Source organism: Odontesthes bonariensis, chromosome 14 (assembly GCF_027942865.1).
Source record: "Odontesthes bonariensis isolate fOdoBon6 chromosome 14, fOdoBon6.hap1, whole genome shotgun sequence".
Lineage (NCBI taxonomy): Eukaryota > Metazoa > Chordata > Actinopteri > Atheriniformes > Atherinopsidae > Odontesthes > Odontesthes bonariensis.
This window is the reverse complement of record NC_134519.1, coordinates 22,612,198-22,622,235: the sequence shown is the minus strand read 5'-3', so window position 1 is coordinate 22,622,235 and position 10,038 is coordinate 22,612,198.

The window sequence follows — 10,038 nt, the reverse complement described above, 5'->3', positions numbered from 1 at the left end:
TGGCATTACAACAACAAAGGAAGGATGGAATGTCAACAGGCTTCAGAGAGAAAATGGGTTGAGGGATACAGAGAGATGGGGATTGCATGTACATTTTCCATATCCGACAAGAGTTCACAACCTATCAACAAACTACCAGCTCCTGCTCTGCAATAGTCATGTCTAATTCTGAAGTTCACATTGGCGCCGCTGCAGAATCAATACATCATGTTGTGCTCCGGTACATAGAAGGGAAGATTCAGACTGAAGTGTTACAATTCTGTTTCCTTTTCTTTTACGGCAGATTGAAGCAGAGGATGTGGACGCGACCGGAGATGAAGGGAAAGTGTTGGTTGTGCTGAGTGGAAGACTAGTGATTTTGTTGTGACGCTGATCAAAGAACAACAAGTCCCAGTCTACCTCTCAGCACAAGCAGTGCCCTGCAGTATGCACCAGCTTTAGGCTGCATGGCTCAACGATGTTGCCGTTAATGACCATGTTTCCTGTTTATTCAGAGGCAACAATATGAAACCTGCCCTTTAAAAAGCCACTTAAATTGTTCTGATTCAGTCCCTGTGTGAATGATTGTTCAGTAATGTTAATTACTGGCAAAATTGCAATCAAAAGCATAATTTAGGCATGGTACTGAATCATGCCATGAAAGCTGCTTAGGGAAATACTGTAATTATGTCATAAAGTGCCTTGTACAAAACAGACTCAGAGAGACTACTGTTGTTTTCTATGTAGGTATACTACATATTGTTCCTCAAAATTTGTATTAATCATTAATCAATCTGTATTGGAGTGTGTGCTGTTATTTATTGTACAATAAAAAGATAAACCTCTTATGTGTATTTCCGCATGTTTCCCAAATCAGCTGCATCATCACAACAGGGTTGAAACACTGAGGTTAGAGGATATCCCACAAAAAAATAAAACCATTTTAAAGTCCTGCTTTGCATTTAGACATCTACGATATGCCTAAATTCCAAAAAAGTGTTACCCTGAAGCTTTATTAAACAAACCCTTATAGGACAAACCAAAAATCTTCAGTCGGTAAGGAGGGTCTTAATCCTATTGTTAGCTTAATACACAGCCTCAGTCACTTGCTTCTACAGTCTATATTAGTGTTCTAAGTGGTCACTTTACCCAAAATTTGGCAATCAGAGGTGCAACCACCCGGAGCGACCATGAGCAAGCCAACAGTACAGTCAGTTATATTTAAAGTATCAAAAGAGGTCTTAAGAGGTTAACCATATTGATTAATCGTGTTTTATAGTCAAGGGTATTCCCCCTTTAGAATCGGAAATAGTTTTGTGATGAATCTAAAGTCCATCTCCATCCATCCATTTTCTATACCCGCTTTATCCGTCGGTCGGGTTGCAGGGGAGCTGGAGCCTATGTACACCCTGGACAGGTCAAAGTCCATCTCTTTTTGTCATTTTTTTTTTTTTACCCTGTAATGTATTCCACAGGCAGTATTTGGTATGCATTTAAGGTGGACGCAGAGTTGGGCCTTTTCTAAGCTTTGCCTACTATCAATAAACACAACTGAAAAAACATAAATGATCTACTGTCACCAAGAAGACTGAGAAGCAGGCTGACACCCCAGGGAGACACAATTTCTGCTCCCTGCTACGCTGCACACGTGGTTGTCTGTGTTCTTTTGTCATGTTCATCATCGTGAGAAAATGTAATCATTAAAAAGAGCAAAATATCGTAGGGGATATTACTAAAATAAATAATGTAAAATTCTATAATGCAGCTACAGTTGATAAAAAGAAAGCAGTGGTAGGGGAGCACAAATGCATTCAGATGTGAGAAATCACAATATATACCAAGGCTTGATGGCGCTGAAATTTAATTGAAAAAAAAAAGCACATATGTACCTTTGTTCTCGTTACCGGGATACGTGCATGATTTACCTGACTGTTTCCACATCTTTGTTATGCATGACAAACATGGCGCCAAGCCCAACCTAATGACAGAAGATCATTTATTTGGACCAATCACTACTAAGTAAGATTTATATTGACTGAAATCCAAATATTAAATGAAACCAACATTCTTGAACGATGAATGCTTTAATCTTCACAGTCCACTTTAATTAGAAATGCATCGTGGCTGCATCTCCTTCACACTGCACCCTGTAAGTCTCAAGATTGGCAGCGTCCTGGTTTTTCATATATAAAAACCAAGGAATGGGTTGTGTTGCTAAGCAACACAAAAGAGTCAAGTGCATTTGTTTATTGGCCAATAAGAATGCAGACAAAGTTTCAAGGTTTTTGAGGAAGGTCCTGTAATACTGATAACATGAAAAAGAAGAGGAGAATTCTCTCATGAGCACCTTTCATATACAGCAATGTCAAGGAGAAATTACACTCTCTGTCAACTAAAGGTTTCATATCATTTTTTAAAAAAGGTAACATGGTCTTAAAGTGAGGTAAAAACAAGCTCAGATGAACAAACAAACATATGACATATTAGATAATGTCATTATTCATTTAACAGAAAGTAAGAATAAGACTAAAAACTAAGTACACCCCATGATTTCATAGCTTGTAAAACCACCTTTAGCAGCAATAACTCAAAGGAATTTTGTGTATGAAATGATCAGTTCCTCACATTACTGCTTCAGTTCACTGAGGTATTTGTTTTTGCACCGCTCTATTAAGGTCCCACCACATCATTTCAGCTAGGTTAAGGTCTAAACTTTGACTGGGCCATTGCAACACCTTGATTCTTTTGTTTTTCAGCCTTTCTGTTGTAGATTTGCTGCTGTGTTTGGGATCATTGTTGTGCTCCATGACACAATTTCAGCCAAGCTTTAGCTGTCAAACAAATCGTCACACATTAGACTCTAGAACACTATGTTATACAGAGGAGTTCATGGCCAACCTGGTGATCTTCACCCCTGTGCATTATGACCAAACATCTACACTTTTGTCTCGTCTGTCTAAGGGACATTCTTCCAGAGGTCAAGTGGTTTGTTCAGATGTAACTTTATCAACTTCAGCTGTGCTGCCATGTTCTTTATAAGGAGAAATGGATTTATCCGGCAACCCTTCCAAACATTTCATGCACCTTCATGAAATTTCCTGTCAGCTGAGGCCTGTTGAGTCTGAGATGTTGCTCATATTTTTTTTTTTACAGTTTTTCTGATGGTCATTGTATGGTCTGAACTCGAGGTAAACTTGCTGGACCATTCAGTCCGGGGAAGATTGCCAGCTGTTTTGAATGTTTTCAGTTTCTGAACAATCTTTCTTACTTGACTCCGAGACGTTTGAAAAAAGCTTTATAATCTTTCCAAGACTGATGGGCAATAGCAATTGCTTCTCTAAGAAGATTGCTGATGTCTTTCCTCCTTGCAATTGTGTTAACACACCCCTGGATGCTCCAGACCAGCTAACTGACACAACTTCTGATTTTATAGAAAGACTCACACCTGCTGATAATCAGTTAATCAAGTACATTTGATTGGCAGCACCTGGCAGCTACTTATCATTTCTATTCCCTTGAAAGAAGTCGTCAGTTTTTCACACGCTGTTTCTGCATTGTGGCTTGGTTTTTGCATTTTAAAAAATGATACAGTATAATGGCTCATGTGTTGTTGTTCATCTAACTTTCAGAACATGTAAAGACAAGAAGACTTTTTAATATTCCTTTTATGTCATTTTTATGCAGGTATGTCCTCATACATGAAATCTTAGAATTGGAAGAATTTAATTGAAATTGTTTCCATTACTGTATTTTCAGTGAATGGATAGAAATTGTGGACGGATTTGCATTAAGAGTTCTAGCTTTTGCACCCTCATTAAAGGCGGGGTAGGGGATCTTTTTCTGGAACATTTTTTTACGTATTGCTTGAAATACTCTTCACACCCTCATTGCAACCAATTAATTAAAAGTTTTGACACAAATATGAAAAGTTTTAGTGGCCTCTAGAACGTACAATCTAGGAAAAACAGTATCCAATCATTGTGAACGGACCGTTCACAATGATTGGATACTGATGCTGTCTATCAAACTGCAATCTGCTCCTCCCTCCCCCTCCCCCTCCTTCCCCCTGTGCGCGTACCCTGCTCCGTGAACGAAGCTTGGCAGGAAGCTAAACTAGAGCCAGCTTGGCTAGCACCTAGCATTATTAAACGTATAGTTAGCATAAACTAAATAGGCTACTAAATACTAAATACGACAACAATCGATGCTTGCTGTCAGAACAGCGCTCGTGCACCTTCGTGCTCGTGCGCGTTCATGTACTCTAGAGGCGTGCCTTCGGGGGGAAAGTGAAGAAAAGGGTTGGGACTTTTTACCTGTGTATTTTCAAAATGCTGTTTCGCTGGACTCAAAATCCAGGATCTCCTACCCTACCTTTAAAGGTAGGGTAGGAGATCTCTAGAGTACATGAGTACATGAACGCGCACGAGCACGAAGGTGCACGAGCGATGTTCTGACAGCAAGCATCGATCGTTGCCGTATTTAGTATTTAGTATTTAGTATATGCTAACTATACGTTTAATAATGCTTGGTGCTAGCCAAGCTGGCTCTAGTTTAGCTTCCTGCCAAACTTCTGGACGCGTAATTCGTTCACGGAGCAGGGTACGCGCACAGAGGAGAGGGGGGGGGGAGGAGCAGATTGCAGTTTGATAGACGGCATCAGAATCCAATCATTGTGAACGGACCGTTCACAATGATTGGATTCTGTTTTTCCTAGATTGTACGTTCTAGAGGCCACTAAAACTTTTCATATTTGTGTCAAAACTTTTAATTAATTGGTTGCAATGGGGGTGTGACGAGTATTTCAAGCAACATGTAAAAAAATGTTCCAGAAAAAGATCCCCTACCCCGCCTTTAAGTAGTCAAACTAAAATAGTACTGATTTACTGTTGGTTTTTAACTTGATACAAATCAAATCAAATCAAATCAAATTTATTTGTATAGCACATTTCATGTACAAACAGTTCAAAGTGCTTTACATAAAATAAAAGCATTGCAGCAGGGAGTGCAAGAAGCATTAAAAATACAAAAAATAATATAAAGAGAAACAAATAAAATCATTTAAATGAATTTAAAATCAGGCAACAGTCTAGATAAGTTAAAAGATATTTCATGCATAGACACATGAGAAAATAAATGTTTTTAACCTGGATTTAAAAATGTCTACATTTGGTGAAAGTTTAATCTCCAGTGGCAGTTTGTTCCACTTATTTGCAGCATAACAGCTAAATGCTGCTTCTCCATGTTTAGTCTGGACTCTGGACTGGACCAGCTGGCCTGAGTCCTTGGATCTAAGAGCTCTGCTGGGTTTATATTCTCTGAACATATCACAGATGTATTTTGGGCCTAAACCGTTCTGGGATTTGTAAACCATCAGCAGGCTTTTAAAATCTATTCTGTGACTGACTGGAAGCCAGAGTAAAGATTTTAAAACTTGTGTGATGTGTTCAGATCTCTTAGTCCGGGTTAAAACTCTAGCAACAGCGTTCTGGATGAGCTGCAGATGTTTAATGCTCTTTTTGGGAAGTCCAGTTAAAAGAGTGTTACAGTAATCGAGTCTACTGGAGATGAATGCATGGATGAGTTTCTCCTGGTCTTTTTGGGAGAGGAAACCTTTAATTCTGTTGATATTTCTGAGGTGGTAAAAAGCTGCCTTGGTGACAGCTTTGATGTGGCTGCTGAAAGTCAGATCTGAGTCTATCAACACTCCGAGGTTACGAACTTGGTCAGTGATTGTAAGGTCCCGAGTCTCAAGATATTTACCAACGCTGACCCTCTTCTCTTTGCTACCAAACAGAATGATCTCAGTTTTGTCTTCATTTAATTGTAGAAAATTCTCTCTCATCCAGGTGTTTACTTCCTCCAGACACTGACACAGTACGTCTGCTGGGCTGCAGTCGTCCGGTGACAGAGACACATAAAGTTGTGTATCGTCTGCATAACTGTGATAATTGATGTTAAAATTCTGCAATATCTGACCCAAAGGGAGCATATACAAGTTAAACAGAAGAGGTCCAAGAATTGACCCCTGGGGCACTCCACAAGTCATGGCCACTCGCTCAGATTCATAGCTGCCAATTGTAACAAAATAACTCCGGCCTTCTAAGTAGGACCTGAACCAGTTAAGGACCGCTCCAGAAAGTCCAACCCAGTTTTCCAGCCTGTGCAACAGGATTCTGTGATCTACAGTATCAAACGCAGCGCTGAGGTCCAACAGAACCAGGACTGAAACATTACCAGAATCAGTATTCAACCTGATGTCGTTTAACACTTTGACCAGAGCTGTTTCAGTGCTGTGATGACGTCTGAAGCCTGATTGAAACTTATCAAGACTTCCACTTTCATTCAGAAAGTCATTGAGCTGGTTAAATACAACTTTCTCAATAATCTTGGATATAAAAGAGAGATTAGAGACAGGTCTGTAGTTGTTCATCATAGAGGCATCTAGAGTTCTCTTCTTTAGGAGTGGCTTAATGGCAGCTGTCTTTAGTGACTTGGGAAAAATACCTGATGCCAGTGAGCTGTTAACTATTTGTAGGAGATCACTTTCTACTGAGGTAAAAACAGTTTTTAAAAAGTCAGATGGTATTATGTCCAGAGAACAAGTTGTTGATTTCAGCTGCCGAACTGTTTCCTCTAGGAAACTTTTAAATTAACAATATTAAATTGTGACATAACGTCAGAGTTATTTCTAGGTTTTAGACACAGATTAGTTTTCTTGTTTGTCTGTGTTGCGTTAATGTTTTGTCTAATTGTTTTGATTTTTTGGCTAAAAAAGTTGGCAAATTCATTGCATTTCTCAGTGGAGAGGAGGTCTGGGTTTGACTGTTTAGGAGGATTTGTGAGTTTTTCAACCATAGCAAACAGAGTTCGAGACTTGTTGACATTCTTATTAATCATTTTGGATAAATGCAGCTGTCTGGCCTTGCACAGCTCACTGTTATAACTATGCAGGCTTTCTTTGTATAGCTCATAGTGAATCTGAAGCTTTGTTTTCCTCCACTTATGTTCAGCTTTCCTGCATTCTCTTTTCAGATTTTTGACCGTAGTGGTGTTTCTCCATGGGGTTTTCTGTTTGATCAAGGTGCTCTTGATTCTTATCGGTGCAACAGCTTCCATTACATTAAAAATTTTCAAGTTAAAATGATCCAGCATTCCTTCAACCGACTCTGCGCTCATTGTTGGTAACATAACTATGGCCTCCCTAAACTGAGCACTTGTTTTCTCATTGATGTACCTCTTCTTAACTGAGAAGCTGGTTGTTTGAACATTCTGAGTAATATGTAAATCAAATAAAATACAAAAATGGTCAGACAAGGCCAAATCAGTAACAACAACAGAAGAAATATCAACACCTTTAGAAATGACCAGGTCCAGAATGTGACCTCAAAGGTGGGTAGGTTCTGTTACATGCTGCCACAAACCAAACATGTCCAGCACAGAAGAAAATTCTTTGGCAGTACCATCCGTCATATTATCTATGTGAATGTTAAAATCCCCGGTCAAGATAAAATGGTTAAAATCAGTCGAAATAACAGACAATAATTCAGAAAAATCATCAATAAAACTTGCACAGTATCCTGGAGATCTGTAAATGATTAAGAACAGGATTTTAGGAACACCCTTTAAAATAAAAGCAGAGCATTAAAACTATACTTTACTGTACAGTATTTTTTGTTTGTTCATAGGACATTATTAGTTTCAATGTACTTCTTAAGAAAAGCTGAAAAGAGTCTGAAAGCTCTTTTACACCCAAAGAATAAGACGCATTAGCTTTTTCAAGACTCTGTTAGTGTGGAGCCTCATGATCTACCAACTAGCTACATATGGTTCTGTCTTTATCCTGCTTAGCTTTCATTTTAAAAGAGAGAGAAGAGCCACGGTCAATGATACTCTAGTGAGTAATTTTGTCGTCTGAACAATAAAAGCTGTTGCCAAAAGCTCAGGCAGATGGTTTCCTGAAGGGAGGCAATGATGGAAAATAGTGATGAATGTGTAAAAGAAAGTGCACAACAGGTGACAAAATTTCATCAGACACAATCTCAAGAGGGTAGACCTTCTATAATGCATGCACTATCGTCTCGTTGTTATTACTATCTGGGCGCCCAGCCTGGTGTGATGGTATGCCAACTGTTCCCTGATGTCTGTACTGGCACCCGACACCTCATCCCTGGCACCTTGGAGAGGCTCCGGGGGTGGGAGAGACAGTCAGTAGTCAGCATGTGGCTACATGTGTGATCAGAAAGATCAGGAATCAGGCGATAACATGTCGACATTAAAGCTGGCATTTGATCAACAGTCACAGAAAAACACCAACATCAAACAGGAGCTTCACAAATTGGCTGATTGTGCACAGGATTAGATTGTTTTTGGGCTGATAAACATTATATGAAATTTATTCACAGATGTCCAAGGGTCCTGACTATTCATATTGTCTTATTATCATTTCCATTTATCAGATACACCCGAAACAAACGGGAGGATGAAGAGCTGCTTCCACTGGGACAATCCACTTTGTGGTTTACAACAGACAATCACAGAGTAATGAGAATTTAAAGCTAAATTCTTACTGGCTAAATTCATCTTACAGCTCTGTAAGATGAATAGAAGTTCATCTAGTTTCACTAATCCAAAGTTAGGTACTGGGTGAGTTGATTTCATTGGTCTGCAGAAGCAGAAGCTCTCCAGGTGTTTGATGAAAATAAGTTTAAGAAATGTAAAGCTACAGCACTATGGAAAAACTCAAAAGTGAGACACACTGTGGTGTTAAGCTTTTCTTTTATTGTCTTACAGCCTGTTTTGGTTGTGCTTTGCCCCAGCTGATAAAATACAACCTACTGAGTCAAATGTATTTTGGACAGGTATTCACTTTTGTCCGATTAATGATTCTCAGTTTTTAAGTGTTCTTGCTTTGATTTGGCAAATTAGACACTTCACTGGCAGTGCTTTTCTTAAAAAAAACTATAAGCTGGTCCACTGACACGAGCAGTCTTTTGTTCTAGAGTTTGTGTTACTCCAGCACCATATTTTTTGGTAGAGATTGTTCGTTGACTGTCAAATTGCAAAGTTAAACACTGGCTTTGAATCAGCACGGGAACTGCCTCTGTAAAAAAAAAAAAAGTGATCAGCTACGTTTCCTCAACAGCTACACCTGCAGCTCACAATTATCACTCAACCTGTGAAATATAACAATTCGGGTTTCAGATTACCACAGTTTGGTGAGGACATTCATCTTTTCCAGAAAATAAATGCACGTGACTCAGGTTTCGCTCAGAATTAGTCTTGGGTGAATTCTGGTGGGGTGCTTGGATTTCAACAAGAAATCGAATGCTCCCCTTGAGATGGCAGCAAGAGCTCTAATTCATTTTATCAAGTGCCATGATAAATAATCTCAATCATACACTGGGATATAAGACAGATTGCCTGGAACACTAATGTTAGGCATTAAATAGATTCTTAATTAAAAGTTACAGCACTACAGTGTAAAATTTCAAAGAACATCAACATCAGTATATGCATGCAGTGCCTAAAGTAAGAATATTCATTGTGTATTGATGACACAAATATATGATATATACCATGCCATTTTATTTCTAAAGCATGTATAATGACATATTGTATATGTATCCTAACTGATTTGTTGTGTACGACACGGTAATGCTGCAGCAAGAACTAATTCTAAAAACTACAGAGAATGTTGTAGAATGACTGAAATCAAATTATTTCTAGATGTATACACTCAACTTGTCTAAAACTAGCCTCGGTGCTCTGCTCATAATCCACAGCTCTCCTTGAATACACAGAAGAAAAAGAAGATGCCAGAAAAAAAAAACCACAAGGTGCAGCGTGCATCTTTTTGTAAAAACATTAAAGCACACGTGTAAATCAATACAGGCAGATTCATACAGTCAAACTATGGCCAAACCATAGATCATCCCAACTGTGCACGAGTAGATTCATACAGTTTAACTTAGGATCCGATTAATATTTTTTAGGTCACATACCTCCCTCTTGTTTAAACAACCAGTCTTCACATTAACTTGTGTACGCAGGTTGACAAAG